The sequence below is a fragment of the Mustela putorius genome, unplaced genomic scaffold (genome assembly GCF_011764305.1).
Source record: "Mustela putorius furo isolate JIRA1106 unplaced genomic scaffold, ASM1176430v1.1 tig00000813_pilon_pilon_pilon, whole genome shotgun sequence".
NCBI lineage: Eukaryota > Metazoa > Chordata > Mammalia > Carnivora > Mustelidae > Mustela > Mustela putorius.
Window position 1 is genome coordinate 6,058,128 of NW_025421485.1, and position 23,816 is coordinate 6,081,943.

General features: G+C 48.4%; 1 protein-coding gene across 8 annotated transcripts in view; it reads right to left on the minus strand.

Moving 5' to 3' along the window:
* The window catches only part of ASAP2 (ArfGAP with SH3 domain, ankyrin repeat and PH domain 2), a 166,805-nt gene that overhangs the window by 137,320 nt on the left and 5,669 nt on the right, over nt 1-23,816 (minus strand). Inside the window, exons 2-3 of one of the 8 annotated variants that reach the window (XM_045084893.1) lie at nt 15,616-15,709; nt 15,247-15,313 (exon numbers count right to left, since the gene is read on the minus strand). The exons of 6 other annotated variants lie outside the window; for them this stretch is intronic. The gene's annotated coding sequence lies outside the window, so the exon portion shown is untranslated. Of the gene's footprint in view, nt 1-15,246; nt 15,710-23,816 lie in introns of all 8 variants that reach the window. One more of the 8 variants, XM_045084895.1, reaches the window with a different exon arrangement.

The following is a 23,816-nucleotide window of genomic DNA, read 5'->3' on the forward strand; positions in this document are numbered from 1 at the left end:
ACGTGTCCATCCAATCACACAAAGCTTTTAATCTAACATGATCCCCTAATAAATGAACTTATTTGGACCCTAACACATGCAACCAGAGAACCCTCTGCCCTCTTTTTTGTCTGTTGAATGCATCCGTTAAGGCCCAGATCAAAATTTCATTTTGATTTCAAAATTTCATTCCTTTCTCTTCTCCTCTCTTTCCATGACTTAGCATAGTGTCTGGCATAAAATAGGTGTTCGGTCTATGTTGGCTGAAATATCCAGTCCACCACAGGAAAATCACAGCATTTTTTCTTTCTTTTCTTTTTCTTTTTTTTTTTTTTTTGCTGAGGCATGAACAGGTACTTCAATCAATCAGTTTCATTTTCACAGGTGTACGTATATACTCAACTCGGACTATGTGTCCGGAACTCAAAGACCGCATAACCATAACCCCAGCTTAGCATAAAGTGGCAACAGGGCGAAGGCTTCCCAGAAAACCTTCCACTGAAAATTATCAGGAAAAGAATTAATGCTTTACATGCCTATCAGGTCAACCAAAATTCTGCAAAAGCACTGCTTAATATAGATAAAATATCTTCATGAACCTAAGCTGAGTTAGGAAGAAAAACGGTTGTTCTAATAAATATATGAGCTAATAATCTTTAGTTTGGGAATTTATTTATTTATTTAAGATTTTTATTTATTTATTTGACAGACAAGAGATCACAAGTAGGCAGAGAGGCAGGCAGAGAGAGAGGAAGGGAAGCAGGCTCCCCACTGAGCAGGGAGCCCGATTCGGGGCTTGATCCCAGGACCCTGGGATTATGACCTGAGCCAAAGGCAGAGGCTTAACCCACTGAGCCACCCAGGCGCCCCTGGGAATTTATTTTTGTTCTCATTGTTGTATTCAGGTAAGTCAGTGAAGACCCGCTGTGAAAAATCTGTCTACCTCTTGTTTTAGGAGATGGTCTAATTTTTCTCTTTTTTTTTTTTTTTTGAAGATTTTATTTATTTATTTGACAGAGAGAGATCACAAGCAGACAGAGAGAGAGAGAGGAAGAACCAGACCTCCTGCTGAGCAGAGAGCCCGATGCGGGGCTCGATCCCAGGACCCTGGGATCATGACCTGAGCCGAAGGCAGAGGCTCTAACCCACTGAGCCACCCAGGTGCCCCCAAGAGATGGTCTAATTTTTCATCCTGACTAAAATCCTCTCCCCTTAAACCACCCTGGAATTCAAAATCCAGCCCTCCTTGTCACCAGCTGTGTGGTCTTGGGAAAGTCACTTTCTTCACCTACAGAAATGAGGATGCTGCCTACTGAAAAGCTTTTGTACCAGTCAGATGGATCTAAACGCTTGAGGCATTAGTGGTGCTCAGTTAATGTCAGATGAAAGAAAATTTACTTACCTCCAAGAAACAGGACCTCAATTTCCTTATTTGTAGAGTGAAGGAAATGGCACCCCCGCGGGAACTCAGAGGTCCTACAGTCTGGCATACAACAAAACCTACAGAAGGGTCTGCTCTCTCCCACACAAACACATGGCTTCGCTCTACCCCAAATAAAATGAAGTTGTAAAAAGGTTAGCAGAGTTACACTTAAACAGACAAGACCCTACTGGAATGACTATGTGGTGTAACTGCTGTCAAGAACTCTTGAATATACTAGGAAATTATGAAGTGCAGAAGAGCTAATCCTCAAATCCCAATATGCTGACACAAAATCCGTGCTTACCCTACACATAAGGCTTCCATACTGAAGGGTAGTCGCAGCATTAAAAATGTAATGTAATTCACCACATTAACAAGCTAAAAAAGGAAAACCATATGGTCATTTCAATCGATGCAGAAAAAGCATCTGACAAAATTAAACAGTCATTCTCGAGGGAAACTCTCAGCAAACTAGAAATAGCGGAGAATCCGATGAAGGGGTTACACGAAAGACCTGCCGCTATTGCCACACGCACCAGTGAAAGGCTGAATGCCTTCCCCTGAGGATCAGCAATCGGACCAGGATGCCCACTCTCTCCACAACCACCCAAACACTTTACTACCCGCAGCCTGGAGTATGCCTTGAAGCAGAAGCAATAAACGAAGGCAAACAGATTGGAGAGGAAGAAGAAGGTACAACTTGGTATTCGCAGGTGACATGACGATCTATGTGGAAAATGCTAAGGAATCTACCAAAAAAAAAAAAAGGTACTAGAGCCACCAACTAATAAGCTCAAAGCAGGAGAGCACCTCTCCGGATGATGGGAGTGTTTCACATTGTAATTGTGGTAGTGATCACATGACTGTACACTTGTCAGAGCTCACCAAATTGTACCCTTAAAATCAGCTAAGTTCTTGGGGCACCTGGGAGGCTCAGCTGGTTGGGCGATCAACACTGGTTTCAGCCTGGGTCATGATCTTGTCGTGAGATCGAGCCCTGAGTCAGGCTCCATGCTCAGCGTGGCATCTGCCTGGGATTCTCTCCCTCTTCTTCTCTCTCCTCTCGGCCCCTTGGTGTGCGCACTCTCTCTAAAGTAAATAAATATTTTTTTTATCAGTTTTATTATACGTACATTACACCACAATGACGGTGACCCAAACAGGAAACAACACTTGAGAAGTCCTCGCTCACAGGCTGCAGCCCTGCACGCCCGCCTCCCCGACCCCACACACGACATAATACTTATATCTGAAATACTTGAAGCTTTGTGGTTTCCCATCTGGAGGGGAATTTTCTGACTTATAAATCAGAAAACCCTGGAGAAAGAAACTTAAAGTAATATAGGAATGAGAGCAGCTTTGCACCTGAGGTCGGTTGAAGTGATCAGGGTTCTGCACATTCTTAAGACAAAGTTCTGCAAAGTGAACACGTCAGCTGCTACGAAGGCTGAGCACAAAGACATTTGTTTATAAAACCCTAGAATGTGAGAACTGAAACCAGGGCTCCTCTGTCTCTCTGGTGTCACAGAGGAGAAAACTGAGCCTCCTGGAAGAAGCAGTGACTTGCCCAAGAACACAGCAGTTTTTACCAAAGCCTAGAAGGATAGCATCTAAGCGTTTCAGTTTAAGGCAGAACTTTAATTAAGAAATAAATTAGAAGTCAGCACACCCTCAGAAGAAAATAAACACCTTTTATCTGATGCAGGAAAGAAGAACAAGAAAGAAAAGCAACAGAAAAAACAATTTTTAACTGTGCTGAAAATAAATTATAGTTCAAATTTCAAAGGCAGGGCATTTTTTCTTTAAAAAAGTAAAATGCATCATGTGTAGCTCACACACACCCACCCCTCACACACACATATGCACACGCAATAATGGGGTAATACGCTGCATTTTTTTTTTTTATTCTATCAATCTTTCAATTTCCCTTTAAGTCTCAAGTGGAAAGTTTCCTACTTTCATATATACTGAATTAAGATTTTTCAATACAGATAATTATAAAACCAAATTAGAATCAAGCTCTTTGTAGGAGTACTTAGGTAATTTTAATTTTATTCATCTTTATAACATAAAAGTAAAGTATCAAAAGACATCCCAAAAGGAGGTCATCTGGCATTCTGCACAGTGCAAGGTTAAAACAACACGGGCAGAGATGAGAACACGTGAGGAGTCCAAGATCAGCATTTTAACGCAACTCTCTGGAGATCTCCATTGACTTGGCATATCCAAGTGCCCTGAAATCTCGATCTTTCTTCATGGCACTTGATTAAACTTCAGCTTATGAAAATTTCTAAATCATCTTCATCCTGTCCAACTTAAAACACAATCGGGCCCGTCAAGACCCTCCCTCCTCTCACCAGGACACCGTGGCCCAAGTGGAGCAAAGTGTACAGGGCTGCCCCCTGCACCCGCCAAGCCCCCAGTTCCTTGGCAATGGTCTAGCCCCGAGGCTCTGGGAGCAGCACCAGTGACACCTAGGCTGGGCACTGCCACAGGCTGAGCAGCACCCCTGCCTCTCCCCAGCCCTCCCCACTCCCCGGGGTCACACACTTCCCTGGAGCTGGCCAAGAGTCCCCTGGAGGCCAAACTGCCCAGGCTGGGATGCTCTGTTCGAGCCCACTCCGGCGGCCCCACCACGGTTCAAGGGACGGCCTCGCCAGGCTCATCCTCCAGCAAAGATCTCCAGGTCCCACTCAGGGTTCGAATCTCTGGCAAGGCAGCCTCCCCAGCATCTTCACTGTCCCCAGTGCCCTGTCCCCAGGCCAGCCCTCCCCGGGCAGCGGCCAGCCTGTCCCGCACCAGCGCCCGCTCCCGTCTAAAGCACGGCTGGGCCTCACTGTGCGGCCCTTTCCACCACTCGAGCCCTCCCTCTGATTTTTCTATTATTTCCCTCCCTGATGTATCAAGCTTTCCAAGCAGCCTGCCAAAAGGCCTCGGGCTATACAAAAGAGAGCTGCTGCACAGTGATTTAAAACATCCGGCCTCTGTTAGAATGAGCAAGGCCTATCATAAAAACTGAAACACCAGCAAGCTATGGTAAAATCAGACCATCCAAAGGAAAGAGCCAACGGAGTACACAGCATGTGCTCTGTGTGCCCTGAGAGGCAAGGCCGCCTTCGCTGCTTCTTATAATAAGGCTCTGACAGCAACTCTGACCAGGGGAGCAGGGACATACTCTGTCACGGCCACCCTGGCTCACACGAAGACAGGCCATCTGTTTGGCTCAAAAGGTCATCTAACTCCATCAGGTTCAAAACTCCAGGCCCCATCTCTAATTTGATTATCTCCATCATTAGTCACTCTGCAGCCGCACACTGGTCCTGCCTACGATACAAGACGGAGAATTCCAGTCGACACAGTCCAGGTCAAGGCAGTGAAACAGTGCACCTGGAGCAACTCGACTCACCGGGGGAAGTGAGGCAGGTGGGGGCAGTGGGCGTGCCCGGGGGAAGCAGAGGAGCAGCTCCCCCTGCCTCCCCCCTACCCCGCCATTCATCATCAGGAACGCACTTCGCACCACTGCGAAATTCCTCTCTCAACACTTCCCCAAACAGGATGTGTCCGATCAGTGAGTCATGAAAAATCGGTTATTTCTAAAAATCCTCTGGAAGGAAGGTGTGGGAGAAAATTTCTAAAGGGAGAGAACAAAAAGACAATAAGCAAAACTAATGAAGCATTCAAAAGGCCGGAAGTGGGGTGGTGGGGCCCTCTGTGACCTGACCCCACAGTGGCTGCCTGGCCTTTCATTTCACTCCCCCCACAACCCCCCACCCCCCCAACCCCTACCCTCGCTCAACACAAGAGTGCCACCCACTGCATCCCAGAACAAATCCATCTTCCTGCACCTTGTCACACCCACTCAGCTAGTCAAACCCTGGCTTTTTAACCCATTAGAGCCCCAGCTTCTGGATCTATCCAATGCCTGTCTCCCCTCCCCACAGGCATCCTAGCACCCCTAGAAATAATCTGTTATCCATGCTCCATAAGGACACTTGGCACACGTTGCCTTGTGGCAGAATCTGCACCCCATCTTACCTTCCTCTACTAGACCACAGCAGCAGCACCAGCAGCCGTGAGTCCTCTCCACGGGACAAGCTCAGGCTAAGTGACCTACGGGACTTTTCTCATTTAATACCTACACCAATCCCGCACCCAGGCAGCATTATTAGCGGCTCCCAGTTTACGGATTTAGGAGGCTAAAGAAAGCTGAGAGGCAGAGAGGGAGTATCGTGGTAAAAGCAGGAGCTTCGGAGCACAAGAGCCAGGGCTGAAGCTGGCTTCACTCGACCCAGCTCCGCCATCCTGGACAGCTACTTCGCCTCTGTGTCCCGGTTTCCTCTTCTTTGAACACAGATGACACCCCTACATGACCACAAGGTGGTCAGAAGGATTAAATACATCTAACTTTTGAGAAGCTCTTAGTGCTTGGCACTAGGAAGTGTTACATGTTTGTTAAATGGGAGTGAATGAGCCTCCCCACCCAAGGTCACGTCAGTATGAACCTGCTGAAGTCAGTGTTGGGAGTCCAGACCCTGCTGGCTTCAGCACAGATGCTCTCATCACTGCCGGGAGCTCCTCCCGGGACCCGCCATTCCTCCCGCATCCCTGAACTGCAAAACACGCCGGTCCCATGTCACCACACAAGTTTCACAAGCGTTACTGAAGAGTGAAATGTGAAGAATTTATAAAAAGCTGTCTCTGAAAAGAGATCAGAAACACCGAAGAACTAGCAGGACTTGCAAAAGAAACACCTTCGAGAAGCATAAAAGCCTCTCACCAAGGGGACCTTAGAACCTGGACGTCCATCCTGACTATGCTTGTTGTAGAGACCCTGACACTGAGAAATATGACAGTGCTACCAACGGGAAGACAGGGCAGGAGGTCATCAGGGCTTCTCAATGCCTTCACTATCTGAGAGACTCTTCCACGCCCCAACACAACACCTGCTCCCCCTGTAACTGTCACACAGGCATCAATCACCGTCACCGAAGCAACCCCCGGGGATTAATCTCCCAGCATCACGGACCATAACTAGATGACTCACACAGTTTCAAGCCCCATCTCTGAAGCACTCAGCTGGGGAGCTACTTTGGTCCCATTAGTAAAAAAATAAAATAAAATAAGGAGCACAGACTGGCAGCATTGTCCCTTCATCAAGAGCGGCGATCTAGAACTATACAGGTGATCCTCGGAGCCTGCTGGAACAGAACAGACGGTGGCTGCGCCGCATCTCACCCTCGAGCTCCTTCCTGCAGAGCAGCAAGGCAATCTCAACCCCTTCTTCATGGGTCACCACTCTAATTCCCAAGGGCCTGAGCCATTCAAACATGCTCTCACTTTTCTAGGGGATCTATACCCACGAATTCAGCTTTCCGGCACTACCGTCTAAGAATCCAAGTCTCTTCCCTTTGGCCAAAGAAACCAGATTTCTAAGGACTGGCAATACTGCTGTTTCTGGAACACCATGGGTCATTCCCTGTGATCTAAGCTGCACCTGCTGGCCAGTTTTATTCATTCAACAAACTTATATTATGCATCAAGCATGATCTAGGTCCGGGAATGCACCATTACATAAAAGAGTCAGAACTACCGGCCCTCATGAAGCTTACGATCTAATGCGGAGGAGGGGAGGAGACTGATATTACCAGTGTAATGAGTAAAGAACTGACTAGGTTAAGGTGGTAAATGCTGCGGGAGGAACGGGAGGAGAGTCAGGCAACTGGTGTAAACCATGAGCAGTGCCTCTTGAGAAGGGGATGTTTCAAAGAGGGAAAATGAGTGAGTCACGCGGAGCAGCTGGCAGGAAAGAAGACAGCCCTGGACAGAAGGAAGAGCTGGGACAGAAGGAAGAGCCGGAGCAAAGGTGCAGCAGAAGCACGCGGACGCGTGTGCAGAGCAGCCAGGAGGCAGCATGGCTGGAGCAGAGGAGGTCAGAGGAGATGATGTGCGCTGCCTCATCGCAGGGCTGAGGGTGATGAGGAAAACGAGGGTGGCACTGAGAGAACACCAGCCGCCCTCCCTCAGCGAGCGTTTCCCAAGTGCAGGCCGTCAGGTGAATAAGCAGGTCTCTGCGCTCAGCGAGGTCACAGTCCTCGGAGGCAGGTGTGGTGTGACCGTTCACGCGCTGACCGCCAGTCCCAAGAGGGGCGCCACAGAGGCGGTGCAAAGCTGGGAGAAGGACCTAGTACCGCCTCCAAAGATGCGCCGCTGAACTTTCTAGGATGGGCAGAGACGAGAGAAGAGGGAGAAGAGGAAGTGGCTCTGCCGGCTGAGGTAACGTTCGCGAAAAGACAGGGATGCAGGACGGGGTGATGCGTGGAGTGTGGCTGCTGGGGGGAAGGGGGATGGGCTGGAGAGGCTGGGGCCAGAGTCTGGTCATGAGCTAAAACACCGAGGGAGTCCCAGTGAGCTTTAAGCGCCACCGTTAAAGCCCACGTGTGTTTCCGGATGAGCTCTGTGACTGCAGCCTGTGGGGAGACGGAGGAGAGGTGCGCTGAGAAGCAACCAGTGCCCACTGCAGCCGAGGGAGTGGAGAAGAGTCAGGGCAGGCGAGGGGAGAGGACTACTAACCACTGGGACACACGCCGTATGGCTTCACAGAGCACTTTCCAAATGGAGCGCCGGTCCAGATCCGACAGCGGTGCGTGGCCCCTGACTCCCCCCTGCAGCAGGAAAAGGCAAGGCTGCCGGAAGACCCCGCCCCTCCCCACCCTCTCCCCACCCCTCCCCACCCCAGCGATGGCCGAAATGATGGCAAAACGTTCAAGTGCAGGAAGTCTCCAAAAAGCACTTCAGGAGGGGTCACGTCCAGCGACGCCAAAGGACCAGCCAGCCAGGCCTCCTGCTGCAGGGGCGTCCGTGAGCAAGAACATGGCCCTCAGACTGGCAGGGGTGACAAAAGCCAGGCAGGGGTGGGCAGTGAGGGCAGGCGTCCTCCGTACAAGCTGGGCAGGCAGTCAGATGTCTGAACATGGGTACCAGGCAGAGCCCAGGCCTCCAGACCGAGGCGGCTTCGTCGTGCAAGTAAAAACCATTTATCAGCATTTGTCACGCAAGCGGCAGGCCCAGGTCACGAATCATGAAGCCCAGGCCACCACCACCACACGAGACCCCACTAAAACCGGGGGTGCAGACCTAGACATGACTTCATCGAAGTCCTCTAACAAGTCCCTCTGGACCGAGGTCGGAGGGAAGCTGAGCAAGCAGAACAAGATGCAGAGCCTCCAGCCCAGGCAGGAGTCCGAGGGAGACTGTCAGCGGCTCCCAGGAGGGAACAAGTCTGGCCGGAGAGCTGGGAGGGGCAGAAGCATGCAGGACACCCCCCAGCCCCGCCGCCCCCGCCAGATCCTGCTGGCAGGAAGGGGAAATGCTCTTGCCCACGCTGGTACAGGACAAAGGAGGAAGTGGCACAGGGAAAGTGACCGACATAACCACAGACCAAGCCGAGCCAGGCCGTATCTCCCCTCTACAACTGGGCAGGTTTTCGTGCTGCCAGGAGACAAGAAGCTGCGAGACTAAGGGCCTCCCTCACACTCCACAACTCCCGGGTCCATGAAACCCTGCGGCCCTGTGCTCACGGCACTATGGACCAGGCCCTGCACCTGGCCCTCGGGTCTGCCACAGACACCGCTGCCACCTTGACCTCTGTCCTCCCAGCGACCCACACAGATCCTGTCTGATCTGACGGAGAGGGCTGCTCCAGGATCGGAAAATGCAGATGTTTGCCCAACCACCTCCCCTCTGCTTTCCCCAGCCCTGCCCTTGCTCCCGGCCGCGAAGGAAAATAAGAAACATCCTTTTCACCGAGTGCTGGGGAGACACAGCGGCTCAGGAGATGCAGGCACTGTACTTGGCAGCCTGGCTCTCGTCAGAACCCGGTGCACTTGCAGAGGCTGACCTCCACGCCTCCACCCCTCCACCCTCCCACCCCTCCTCTTCAGGAGGCTGCGTCCCCCCAGGGAAAGCTGCCCGCAGTCGGATTACAGGACTGTGCTCTGGGGGGGCCAGTTTATGGCACAGTTTTTCTGGCTGGTTCCACAGACTTCCCAGGCCCCAGACTCAGCCCGAGAGAGGCTATAAGACTCCTCCACGGTAAACCTGCACACCCAGGGCCGGGCAGATCCCAGCACACAGTGGCTCGTCTATACTGTGTCGCCGGGTTCTGCACAAGGCCCTGGGCAAGCGAGCCCGTTCACTCCCGCACGTTGTTAGGAGCAACTTGATGTTGCCATAGCGACCGCCTTGGTCTCTTGCCGCATTTATCAAACCACATCCTAATTGTTTGTTTACGCATCGGTTTACACCCCGAAACTGTCAACTCCTAGAAATCCAGAACGCTCGCTTTATTCACATTAGGAAGGGCCTCAGTGCCTGAACAGGATAGGCAGAGCTCCAGTGAATGATGTAAAGTAAGCAAACACAACAACTTCTTGCAAAATCATGACGCTATTCCCAATGAACGCCTTCCTTTCCTCTTCGAGCTGGGTGAGGACCTCTCCTCACTCCACACATGTCTCCACCCCAGCCCACAGGGACCAAAGGCCCCAACACCTCCCCTGCCCAGATGGAGAGGTGAACGCAGTGCGCATGGCCCTCCCCAACTGAGCCCTGCACTTTTTTTTTTTTTTAAGATTTTATTCATTTATTTGAGAGAGAGAGAGAGCACGCGCCCGGGAGCATGGGGCAGGGAGGGATGAGGTGCAGAGGGAGAGGGACAAAGCAGACTCTGTGCTGAGTGTGGAGCCTGATGCGGGGCTCCATCTCACGACCCTAAGATCGTGACCTGAGCAGAAATCAAGAGTCAGACGTTCAGCCAACTGAGCCACCCAGGCGCCCTGGCTCTGCACTTTCTTACCTTTCTCTAGGCAACTCGTCTTGCCCGCCCAGGCTCAAGTACTCTGTCCCTTCCAGGAGGCTCTCTCCTATCTCTCTGTTACCATCTGTCTGCACTGACTCCACAGATCTCCTAGTGGTGTTCGTGGGCGCCAGGCCTCGTTCCAGGCAACCTCCCTCCTGCTTGCGCTCCCAGCCCCAGTGAAGGTCCAGGCCCTCGCAGGAGGCCGTGCTAACCAGAGCAGTCCCATCCTCCCCTCCAGCACGGGCTGCCCTCTCCCACCGGGCTAGCAGCACACGCGGGAGGGCGCGCACATCTCTGACCTCCCGCACAGCTGCCCCAGCGCCCAGCTCAGCACCGGCTCGAGACAGCATTCGGGCTGGGTATCAGCAGATGCGGAGACTCCTCCGTCAAGGCCCAGGAAAGTTCAGGAGGTGAAGACAACAGAGGTGGAGCTGACACCCCTGCTGTTGCCACTGAGTGACACATTCCCACACCAGGAACAATCATGGCCCTTAGCAGAGAGCGGGGGAGCACTCCCTCCAGGAGACACCGAAATCTTCCACCTCTGGTGCCGCTGGAAATGTCACAGAAAATCATCAGGAAACAGGACTATCAATGTACTTCAAGATTGTGGCAATAAGATGAAAATTTTAGTTACAGAGCACTATTCAGGAGGAGTACCACTCACAGTGTCTTTGTCAACAGAGCAGCATAAATTTACATATATTAGGTACCAATAGACATAATTTGCATGTGGGTGTGCCGGCTCACAAACACATTCTGTCGTCCCTCGGGATTCTGAGAAATTCCATGTTCAAACGCACCAGTGGCTTTTGCCCATGTGACAGCCGGCTGGAACGGTGGAAATGACCATCCACTCGTCATTCGCAATGAACTCTGCTCGGGAGGAAGGGCACCATTTACTTTGTCCAACGTAACAAAAATACATCATCGGCCTCCAAATGGGCTCATTTCTCCCACAGCCACCCAATCGCCTTTCTCCAAAGAAAAGAGATCTAAAACATCAAAGCAAAGGAACCAAAAGGAATGAGAAGATCATAAAAAAAGGGATTACAGACTCAAAGACTGGGTACCACTCAGCTACCAACTCGAGTCCCCTTCTCTTCTTCAGGATAACCACCAAGTGGGTGGGAGGGATGTAAAAAGGGAATGTGCGACATAGCCAGGGTACCGTGACACGCGACAGAAGCATTCTTAACACTAAAGAAAGATAAGATTCTCTCAAAAGGATATTTCATTCCAATGATAAATAATTCAAGAGTGATGGCGTCTCATGGTTGTATGGTCAGGGAGTACCTCCTGTCACAGACATGACAGAAATGATGCTTACACTCAAATTCGGAAGCTCTTCAAAACATTTTAATTTAAAGATTCCCCCCACTGCATTTGAATTATAATTACACCTACACTCATGTTATCTGAGCTTTCCTTTCCAATCCTGCTATTATCTACTTATTATGAATAAACAGTACCTTTTCCTGGAACAGCTAATACCACTAGTATTAATAGTAACGGCTACTATTAGCTCTTCTCTGATGTGCAAATATTTCTAAATTATCGGTCCTCTCTAGTCATTTCTACAGATAGCAACATGTAACAAACAATGCACATACAACAATTGCAATCTCTTTTATTATTTTTTTAACTTTAATTGGAGTAGCCAACATACAGTACATCATTAGTTTTTGATATAATGTTCCAAGATATATTAGAGACTGGCCAATGAGGTTTCTAAGTGTATGAAGTCTGTGGCTCTGCACCTGTACTCCTCAATGTTATACCTACACGTTTTCTTTTTAACTCAATAAAACGGTTACTGAGCAGCTCTCAGCTGCTCAGATGGTTCTAGGTAACAGAGCGATCATTCACTGGGCAAGAGCTATAAATCCTTGTTCAAGTCTCACGACTACCCCCCAAACGAAATATCTTATTTTACGAAGCCATTAAATCTCTGGGAGGCTGTTTGCTCAGCTGCAAAATGGGCATAAGACTCATCCCGCCCAACTTGTGTTTTGAAAAAAATTAAGTAAAAATAAAAATAAGAACCTTACTTTAAAAAAAAAAAAAAGCGCTCCTGCTCTCGGGAGTTTGCAGTTTGGCTTCAGGAAATACGCACACAAATGCAGGAAGCGGCCCCAATGCGAACGGTGCTCTCGCTTCATAAGAGATCAATCATCCAAAGACGTTCAGGGAGGGCCTCGGTGCCCAGCACTGAAGGGCAGGAAACAGGCCCACAGTGCGAACGGTGCTCTCGCTTCATAAGAGATCAATCATCCAAAGACGTTCAGGGAGGGCCTCGGAGCCCAGCACTGAAGGGCACAGGGCACAGGACACCCACGCCGTCCTCTCTCTGCACACACGCTCTCATAAAGAAGGGCTAAAGGTGCAGCAGAAGCGAAGTGTCCTCAGGCTGTAGGACAGGGAGCATTCGGAGGCTGAAGTGATGGATGGAAACTTCTCAAGCACAGCGGGGCTGGAGAAGGACTGAGAAGGTAAACGGGTAGGATTATAGAGCCACGCAGGGGAGGAAATCCTCTGCCATCTCATAGCTCCCCAGGCACACGACTCTCGAGCATCCCGCCTTGGTTTGCACACCCAACTCCCCATCCTCACCCCTCTGGGCTGGGCTCACTGACAATCACCCGGCCCCAGCCACCCTCCACGCCTCCGTCAGGCCCGGTGGAAGGGACCAGCTCCGAGACCAAGGGGTGCTCAGCCTGCAGTCTGACTCTAGGAGATGGTCGAAGCCCGAAGACAGGTCTGACGAACGGGTTGCCGCCATTTCATTCCCTTGCAGTACGCAGCCCCTTCCACCGTATTCCCACCGCCCCACTTCAGACCCCAGTGAGCACTTCCTTGGGCAGGGGCCATTGCTTCCCTATCGGGCCCTGCCTTGGGTCCTCCTCACCCTCCCACCCAGGCCTAACCATTCTTGCTGAAGCCTGGCTCTACTCAGTTCACTCCCCTACTCAAAAGCCTTTTCCCTGCAACCCTGGACAGAAAGACTGCTTCCACAGGGAGCAAATTCCAGGTCACCACAGCAAGCAGAGATGTCTGAAGCGGGGGCTCCCAGGACACGTGGGCCGCTAGACTAAGCAACTCTAAAGCTCACTGTACCCACATTCGGCACAGGCTGGCAAAGACTCTGTTCTCAGACTCCGTGCTCTCACCCAGAGGTGGGAAAACTTTTTCTATAAAGAGCCAGACAGTAAATATTTTAGGCCTTATGGGCACATATACAGTTTCTGTGGCATACTCTTTAGATTTTTGGGTTTTTATAACTCATTTTATACCTACAAACACTATTTTTAGCTTACTTTTTTTTTTTTTTTTTTTTTTGCATATAAAACAAGCTGTGGGCTACAATATGCCAACCTCTGCCTTGACCAGAGAGGGGCAGCTCCAAGTACCCTAAACCCAAACTGCATTGCTGTAACTTCCACAACACCTCAAGCTACGCCTTCCTGTGTCCTCCTTTGACGAGATTCTTGCTTCAGAAGCGTGTCAGCACTGAGGAGGGAAGCAAGGCCACCCCCAGCATACACAGAGCACCCACATTTGCTGGGCTACCACACTCCACACATGCAGAGCACTTTAGGCTCTGGCACCTGAGACATCCCAGGTCTGTGCCACGGATGGATGGATGGACGGACAGATGGAATGATCAACCCATGGATCAAAGGACAGATGGACAGAGGAATGGAGAGATGGATAAAAAGGGACCAACAAAGTGAGTCAGAGAGTAATTACTTTAAGAATTCAGAGAAGAAAGTGGTCCTGATGGACTGGGGATGTGAGGGAAGGGTTTACAGAAGAAAAGACATGATTAATATATTTTTCAACAAAGAAATTAGATATTAATTAGGATGCTTTTTAGAGCAAAGATCTTGATAACTCTGAAAAAGATTTTCCTGTTTCAAAGGATGACATGACAATCTTGACTTGGCAAGTAAAAAGAAATTTATTTCTAAATACACAGAAAACCTTCTGAAGGGAAAGATAATAAAATCACAGAATCAAAACAATTACCTGCACTCTCGCGCTCTCACATTCAATAGACACTTTTGAGAACTACGCGCCGGGCCCCATGCTGGCCACTGAGGATTCCAAGAGAAGTAACACTTACGCCTTATCCCAGGCACAATCTGGCGTGAAGGTCCAACATGAGTGCTCGGAATTGCAAGCAGGGGAAACTCCGGATCTAGAAGCTCCCTCACCCCAAAAAGGAAGTGCCAAAATACTCTGAGGTCGGACAGGAAACCACATGGCTCATTCTCCCCCTTCTCACACTCTTGAAGAGCAGACAACTGAGGGCCAAGGGCTGTCCCCACTTACGTCTGCGTGTCCCAGAAACAGATTTCTACATCAGGCTACCCACGGCCCAAACTCCATCCTGAAGACTATACCAAAGGCCTCATTTGGGCCAACACCAACGGAAGAAGGTGTTCTACAGAGATTAATTTTCTCAGGAAACTAAAGCTCATCAAAATTACACCACAAAACCCAGAAGCTATTTTCATGCAAATTCTCCTCAGTGGACCGTATGCTTCCCTGTCCACCGCAGCAGAGGGCACCAATCTGGACTTTTCTTCGTGTTCTGCCATAGCATCGTGGGAGCCCCAGGAATTCCTGCAGCAGGGGTGGCCCCACATTTGGCAAGAGTCTAATTCTCTCTTTTCCTCTTCTACTGGCCTCAGCTGTTGAGCATTGGTCTCTGCTATTTCTGTTTTACTACTTTTCTAGAACCCTGAGGATGACATGACCTAGAGAGAAACAAAACGGGGTTCCTAGCAGCTACTTTACACTTACTTGGGGGGTCTTTTTATTTACTTCCCAGTTATGGTCCCCAGCTTTAATTATTCAAGCTAATGCTGTATTTTTCTTTGGAAAAAAGCAGTAACAAAATCCTGAAACACTCATTGGCTGACACTAGTACTCCCTAATCCAACCCCAAATCGAACAGCGTCAGAACCCTGTAGCAGCTCACCTTGTATCAGGGCAGAAATAAAGCCGGGAATGGGACGTGTCAGGCTCACTGGCTTCATGCACAGACGCTTGAGGAGACACAAGGTGGTTCATAAATTAAAAGAGCAAATAAAACAGGAGCCCTTAGGAGATTTCATATTAGCTATGACTAAAGCAATTTTGTCCTAAGATCAATCAAGCCTCCTTTACTTTGCTGGGACCATAAAGAAAAAAACTGTGCACTTCAAAAATTAAGTTCCTTCCACATTGCTACATAAGATAATAAATCATTTTTTAAAACACAGAACAATAAATCCAGTTCTGGAAAATGGAGGCAGTATGGCAGGAAAGAAGGCCAACTTTAAATGTCATCAGCAAAGCAGCAGCTTACCAGTGGGTCTGGAGAGATGTAGGAAGGCAGGCCTCGGCCGGAAATCCCAGTTAAAGCTTCCCTCCTGAGTCCCCTCTGGCTAGAATATCATCTTCTAAAAAGAAAACACAAGGCGGCCCCTCAGGCCTGGAAATACAAGGAAGGAGTGAAGGTAGGAGAGAAAGCAGGGGAGAAGGAGAGGGAGAGAATTTTAAGCTTCAGACACCACCTAAATTGCAGCATAAGCAACTTGGTTCCAAGGAAAAGACAGAGACAGGAGCGTGGAAGACGGAAGAGGAGGGTGAAAGGGTGAAGGACTGTTCTGTCTCCTTCACCATCTCCACCGCGGGCCACTCCTGCAGGCAAGCGATCCGGCAGCACCACTTCTGAATCAAAAGCTGGCGACCTGGCAAGCCACAACCAAGCCAAAGAAAAGCCACAGGTTCTGACAGCCCAACAGCTCCAGCAGTAAACACACCTCATTCCTATGTGCCAAAACAGAGATTCACAAGGTGAGAAGAAAACCAGGAATCCCAACAATTACCTTCTGTCAAAAAGTAAGTGGTCTCTGCGGTGAACAAATCATGATGCTTCTCAAAAGGAGCAACGCAAAAACCACGTTAAGCAGCAGAGACAATGGGCTGTTCAGAATTTGCTGCTAAAGAAACAGACAAGGCCGTCTCCTGGGCCGTGAACTTCCCAGGTGGTTGCTGAACATTCAGGCTGAGCGAGGCAGATATCAGAAACCCACTTACCAGCCCAACCTTACTTTGCAACCAGAGACCAAGCAGACCAGTCTTCCAATTTCCTTAGTATATTCAGAGCCCAGATGAGAAGGAGCAAAACAAATTAAACATAAGGACTTTTGGCTATACATACAAAATGTTTTCTTAATTCTAAAGTCAGTCATCCCACAAAGTAATCAAGCCCCTATTCTGCACAACTCACTGGGCATTTAAGGATGATTAGGAACTGATCCAGCAACTGCACAATACAAAGAAATGAAAGACACCCAGATTGTTAAAGAAGAAATAAAACTATCTCTATTAGCAAATGACATTATCTTAAATATAGACAATCCTAAGGCGCGCAAGCACGCACACGCCTCTATGAGAACTAATGAACAGACTCGTCGAGATTGCAGAATATAATATATACAAAAGTTTATTATATTTCTATACATTAATAAATAATCCAGAAAGGAAATTAAGAAAACAATTCCATTTATAATAGCATCAAAAAGAATAAAACACTCAGGAATAAACCTAACAAAAGAAGTGTAAAATCTATACACAAAAACTGCAAAACATCATTAAAAGAAATTAAAGGCTTGGGGCACCTGGGTGGCACAGTGGGTTAAAGGCTCTGTCTTCAGCTTAAGTCATGATCTCAGGGTCCTGGGATCGAGCTCCGTATGGGTCTCTCCGCTCAGCAGGGAGCCTGCTTCCCTCCCTCCCTCTCTGCCTGCCTCTCTGCCTACTTGTGATCTCTGTCAAATAAATAAATAAAATCTTAAAAAAAAAAAAAGAAAAGAGAAGAAATTAAAGGCTTAAATAAATGAAAAACATCCCAAGGTAACAGATGAGAAAATGCTAAAAATGGGTTGTTAAAATGTCTGTACTTCCAAAATTGATCTGCAGCTTAAATGCAAAATCCATCAAAATCCCAGCTGGCTTTTTGGCAGAAATTGACAAGTCAATCCTAAAATTCACATAATAATGCAAGGGACCCTGAATAGCCAAAACAATTTGGGAAAAGAACAAAGTTTAAGGACTCCCACATCTTGATTTCAAAAATTACTATAAGCCTACAGTAATCAAGACTGTGTGGTACTAGCATAAGGACAGACAGAAAGATCAATGGAATAGAACTCAGGGTCCACAAATAAACCCATATATCAAAGAACAAGTGATTTCTAAAAAGGATACCCAGAGAATTCAATGGAGAAAGAACTCTTTTCAACAAATGGTGTTGGGACTACTGGATATTCACATGCAAAAGAATGAAGCTGGATCCCTACCTCACACCATACACAAAACTAACTCAAAATGGATCCGGGACTTCAATGTCAAGGCTAAAACTAAAAAATTCTCTGAAGAATATATAGGTATAAATCTTTGTGACTGTAATTTAGGTGATAGTTTCTTAGATATAATACCAAAAGAACAAACGAAAGATAGATATTCTGGACTTTAGCAAAACTAAAAACTTCTGTGCTTCAAAGGATACCACCAAGTGGGTAAAAAGACAATCCACAAAACCGGACAAAATATGTGCAAATCACATATTTGCTAAGAGTCTAGTTTCTAGAATATATGAAGTAGTCTCACAACCCAACAGTAAAGACAAATAACCCATTTTAAAAATGGGCAAAGGCTCTGAAGCAGAATTTCTCTAAAGAAAATATACATATGGCCACAGGCACATGAGACAATGCTCAGGACCATAAATCATCCACTAGGAAGATGCAAATCAAGCCTATAAGATACCAGTTCACAGCTACAAGGATGGCCATCATAACAAACAAAAACAAAAGACAGACAACAGGGGCACCTAAGCGGCTCAGTTGGTTAAGCAAACAACTCTTGATTTCAGCTCAGATCATGATTTCAGGGTACTGAGATCAAGCCCAGCATCGGGTTCTGGTGCTGGGCGTGAAGCCTGCTGAAGATTCTCTCTCTCCTTGTGCCCCTCCTCCTTCCCTCTTGTTTAAAAGAAAAAAAAACTAAATTAAAACACACACACACACATATATATATATCAATAACATGCACTGACAAGGATGTGTAGAAAGCACAAAAATGGATGAATCCCATGAAATGTCTAGAATAGGCAAACCATAGAGACAGAAAATAAATCAGGGGTTATCAGGGGCTGACAGAAAGGGGAATTGAGTGTACCTGGTAATGATAAGAGGTTTCTTTTTGGTGTGATGAAAATGTTCTGGAACTGGACAGTGGAGGACATAAAACTTTGATTAAAATAAAATATCAATGAATTAGTTTAAAAGGGTGAATTTTATGATATGTGATTTGTATCTCAATTTATAACAACAACAATAATAACAAATAAACATTCCAGGAAGCCACAGAAAGGTCTTTAAAAAAAAAAAAAAAAAAAAAAAAAAAACAACTCAAGTTGGAAATACAATTCAGAACCTACACTTTATTTTCAGGACTACAAATTAGCCATTTTTTGATGATTTTTATTGCCACCGCTTATCCTAGAATCTTTCAAACCCAATATATGTAATGAATGCAAAGATCTGTGGGGTTTTCAGGCTGGAGAGAGTAGTCAGAGATCAGTTAATCCCAACCTCTCAATTTAGAGACCAGATGTTCAGGGCAGTGCCTTGGCCAAGGTCATAAAGCAAGGTGGAGACCAAATTAGAACCAGAATCATCTCTTCTAACTCCTTGACAAGTGCTCTTTCTCCACTCTATCATATTAACAAATCCACGGGACTTCATAACACAGAGTGCAGCTTCCAGTGAGGAAAATATAGGCTTCCCAAAACCTAGGGGAAAGCTATGAGAACGCGGGTAGCAAAAGACCAGTATTTACCTCACGTTCAATCGTCCAAATCATTTAATGAGCACAAAAGCCTGTTATATCATTTACACAAACTGCTTTTCACCAGCAAAGCAAAGCAAGACAGGGACAGAATTAACAGACCAAGACACGCAGCAAAGACCACAAGAGCTGCTGCACCAGGAGAGGTGGGAGCAAACAATACTGCCCCACTTGCCCCAAACTTGAACTAGAACTTCACCTGATGACATCGCAGCTCAAGAACCAACGACACTGTTGAGTGACACCAGCGGTCTTCTGGGGAAGGGACTCTCCGAAGGGGAATGGAAGAGGTGAAGCTTATTTTCACCTCCAACCTCTTGAAAAGTATGAGCGTGAACAGCTAAAGGAACGAGAGTAGAGCAGGTGATCAGAAAAGAGTGGCAAGAGGCAGGTGAGCTGTGTTGCCGGCAGCTGGACACACAGAATTGTTAAGAGCTGGAGAAGCCCCACAGCTCAGCTGATCCTGCTCTCCATTCCGCAAATGAGGCCGCTGAGGCTAGACCAGAAAACGCGGGCCCGGGGTCCATGAGCTGGTTAGCAACAGGTCAGGGCTATCGGCAGAATCGATCCAGCACGAGGACTGAGATTCCCCCATTCCTCTCAGAATCTCCCCCCAAGTCCCCTGACTGGCAACAGGGAACAGAGCCTCAGCCTGAGTCTGCCTGGACACGCCACATCTGTGATTCACCCTCCAGTGGCCTTCTCTCAAAGCACAGATTTGCTGACAAAGAGGGAAACCCGGACGGCTCTGATCCCCCGGCCTGCTTGGCTGTGGCATCCTTTACACAGAGCCGCAACACTGTTTTCAGTCCTTCCGCGCTAAGGAAGCCAGATCTCTCCTTTTCACTCACTTCAAGGCAGTGAAGGTCACTTCATAGACACCTCTGACGCCCAGCACCCCCCCGGGGGCCCAGTGTCTGATGGTCCTGTCTGGACAATCACACGTCCTCTAAGTCAGCAACAACGGGGGCCAGCCCACAGAAGGTCTACGGTGATCAGCCTGCACTACAGACCCCCGAGAGACCTTAAGAGGAACAGAGACACCAGCAGGAGAAGTCAGGTGATGCACGCAAGGACCAAGAGGCATGAGAGCCAGGGCAGCGAGACTGATGTCAGCGTGTGGCCCAGGGTGCCATCAATTAGCGGTGTGGGATGGGGAGCGGCAGCCAGGTGACCTGTCTGCGCCCTGACTTCCTCAACCGTGAGACAGAGACAACCGGACCCACCTCAAGGATCACTGAAAGAATTCAATCAATTTAAAACACAGCACAGTCCTTAAGACACAATTAAGGCCCTACTCAAAGAAATGTCAGCCACTGTTGCAGTTTTAAATATATATATATATAAAATAAGAATGTGATTTCTTGTGGGAAGCTCATGAAAGAGGCTTCTAAATCCTGATTACCTTGCTAGAATCCTAAAAGACAAGGACATCCATCATTAGAGGGAGCTGTCTGCATCGGCCACCTGATTTTATGGACAGCATCTGTGTATAAAATCACACTGACAAAACCATCTTTGGGATCGAGCAGAAAGGTGACATCATTAATAATACCGTTAGTAGGGCAGGCCTCCTGCAGGGTGTGAGCAGAGCCCTGGGCCACTTGGCTCGGCAGGGCTGGGCACGCCGGCAGAGCAGTGAAGCGAGGGAAGAGAAGCCATTTCTCCAGCAACAAGGACAGAGAGGAAGCAGAAGGGCAGGACGGATCTCCCAGAAGCCGCCACTCTAGAAATACAACCGCAGCTACACACTACCGCTAACAGCAAGAGGGGTGCTGCTGGCCACACAGCATCAGCCCAGACAGCCTCTCCAGGCCCAGGGGAGACAGAGGAAGCTGCTAGGAGCAGCTCTCCGGTCAGGATGCTTCAGTGGAAATCCTGCCTCCACTTCTCCCTGCTCTGTGATCTTGGTAAAGCAGCATAGGTCCTCTGAATCACGTAGGGTTTTGTAATAATTAAACAGGGTAATAGTACAGGGAGAGATATTAAAGCCTGTCGGGCACGCAGTAAGCACCCCAACAATGCTAGAAAGACGAGAGGAAAAAAGTGACGGATAAGAACACTTCAGGCATCTGCGGACATCCCAGACGCGCGCATCATTGCCAACACGTCATCTCACCAAGAACAGCGGTCGGGAGGTCTCCCTTCAAACCTGGGCAGCGGCTCCCTGAAAACGTCCCACTGCTTCACAGACAAGCTTGCCCTACAGAGTCAAGGAGTGTGTGGTACGTGCTAGTGAAACAGGGAAGGTCTAAACAGGGGAACTGGCTTGCAGGGCAGCAGCCCAGCTCAGGGGCCCGAGTACAGGCCTCACAGGTGCATTCACAGTCTTGCTGACCCTGGAGAAACGCCAAGTGCATGAATGAACCTATGGGACCAGATAAGAAACTCCCAAGCCCCAACCCTGAAAACGGGCAGGTCCACCAATGGTTGCCAAACCACAGCTGATGGCTCCACCCAGCACCCCCGTTCCTCCCAACACCTTTGTTACGGGATCACCTTAACACTGGCTTCCGGCAGATCACTTCTCAGCTGGACTTGGGGAACCCGCTCAGCCCAACGACGCGATAATGACTGGGAAGCCTGCTTAAAGAGCACTGTTCCAGAGTCCATCTCTCCGTCCAAAAACAACTGAAAGAATCCTACCACCAAGCCTTGAATTCTTTGTCTGAATTCAAGGGGTCCATAAACCTGGATTGGAAAAAAAGAATGACATCTGCATTTCACTCATCCCTAACTGAAATTTAGCATTTTCTTCAATTACAAATGCAAGCAACATGCCATGGTTCTATTAGCAGCATCTGTGACTCCAATAAAAGATATATTAATATAACTTCGGAGTTTGAAATATCTTACAGTGTTGCTTACACTCATTGGTATTTCAAAAATAAAGAACTTATTATTAGACCCACTACCAAATCTTGATATTTAATGTTTTAGTAAAGATGTATATCTTAAAAAAAAAAAAAGTATATCTTGGTATGACAGATTTTGCAAAGATTTTGCTAACCGTATTTCAGGATATTTGGTTCCCTTTGAATCCCTCTGTATTGTATTTGATGCATTAAGACGTCTTTCTGAAAAAAGGCCCACGACTTTCCTCAGAGTATCAAAGGGGTCTATGGTACAAAAAAGGCTAAGAGGAAAAACCATAATTGCACCTAAAAGATATAAGTGGCTTATAGGAACAGAGCTAGCCCAGTCCACTTGCACAACGCTGGCCCCTGACAGAGACAATGGATTGGTAGGGCCCAACATACATTTACGAATCAATAAACTCAACAAAACCAAATACAAATAAAAATCCAGCTGGAATACTCCAGCTCTGGTTAATGGCCCATTTATTCTACAACATTATGCACGTGATAAAATGATAATGGTACAAAAGCACCCAGAAGGGCCCCGGCAACAGCATCAAGGCCATAGGACACAATCAAGTGTAAGCAAAGGAGGCAGGTTCCTATTGCAGGATAGTGACGAGGTGAACTCAGCACCTCTTTTTAGTAGGGAAAGAGGAGCATTTGGGGAGCTGGATCAGGGACAGGATCTCAGGCAGCTGACACAGCCAAGAAAGTGTCACCGGCCACCCTCGGCCTAGAAACCACAGAGAGAAGCCAGCACGGCCCTCCAGCCCAGGTCGACGTAACTCTGCTTTAATATTCCCTGACCCTGGTCTGCCGTGAAACAAAAGAAACATTCAGGACTGGTCCTAAGAGAAGTTCCTGAACAGGCGAGGCTGGCAGCACACAGCCGGCCTCGATGCTGACACAAAGCAGCAGCAGAGCGCTTCGGCTTTGCCAGAGACACCAGGGGTCTTTCTCCCGGTCGCCTGGGTGCACCGGGTTCGACGGCTGTCTGTTCTGCTCACCTCTCCCCAGCACACCACTCTCTCCACCAGGCCGCCCCTGGAGGCCAGGACCCTGCTGGCCTGGATGACTGCACCAGAGGCCCAGCCCCACTAGTCTCCCGCTCTCCTCTCCAGTCTGCTCTCCCTAGAACGATCACTGTGACGTTTGTAAAATGTCAATCAGATCATGTCATTCCTACCCAAACCCTCTGCTAGCTTCCCATCCCAGCAGAACAAGGTCCAGTTCCCTCCCAACCCCACGGAGGCCTGTGTGCCCTGGCCCTGCCCACCCTCGCCCCTCCCTCCTCGCCCACCGCCTTCTTCCTGTCCTGAAATGCCCCAGCCCGCTCCCATCTTCCGGCGTCTGCACCATCCTAACTCTGCCCTGGCTGGCTTCCTCATTGCATTCCAGGCTCTGCTCTAATGTCACCTCTTCAGAGAGACCTTTCCTGATCTGTCTCCCAATCTTCCAAGTTCCTTTCTAGTCCTGAATTCCACTCAACTTTTCTTATCACTTATCACGGATACCGTACTGTCACTTACACTATTACACTACGGGATTATCTGTTTACTGCAGGGATTACCAACCCCATTTGCAGAAAGGCTTTAAAAATGCCAGTGCTCCAGGCCCCACCCAAACCAGTAAGTCAGATATCTGTGTTCTACAAAATCCCAGGAATCTGTGCTCTACAAAATCCCTCCACAACCCCAGCCCCAAGTGATTCCAAGATGCACCCGGAGTCACACTCTTAGAAGAACAGTGCTTCTCAAACTTTAATATGCAGGTAATACAGCCGGGGATG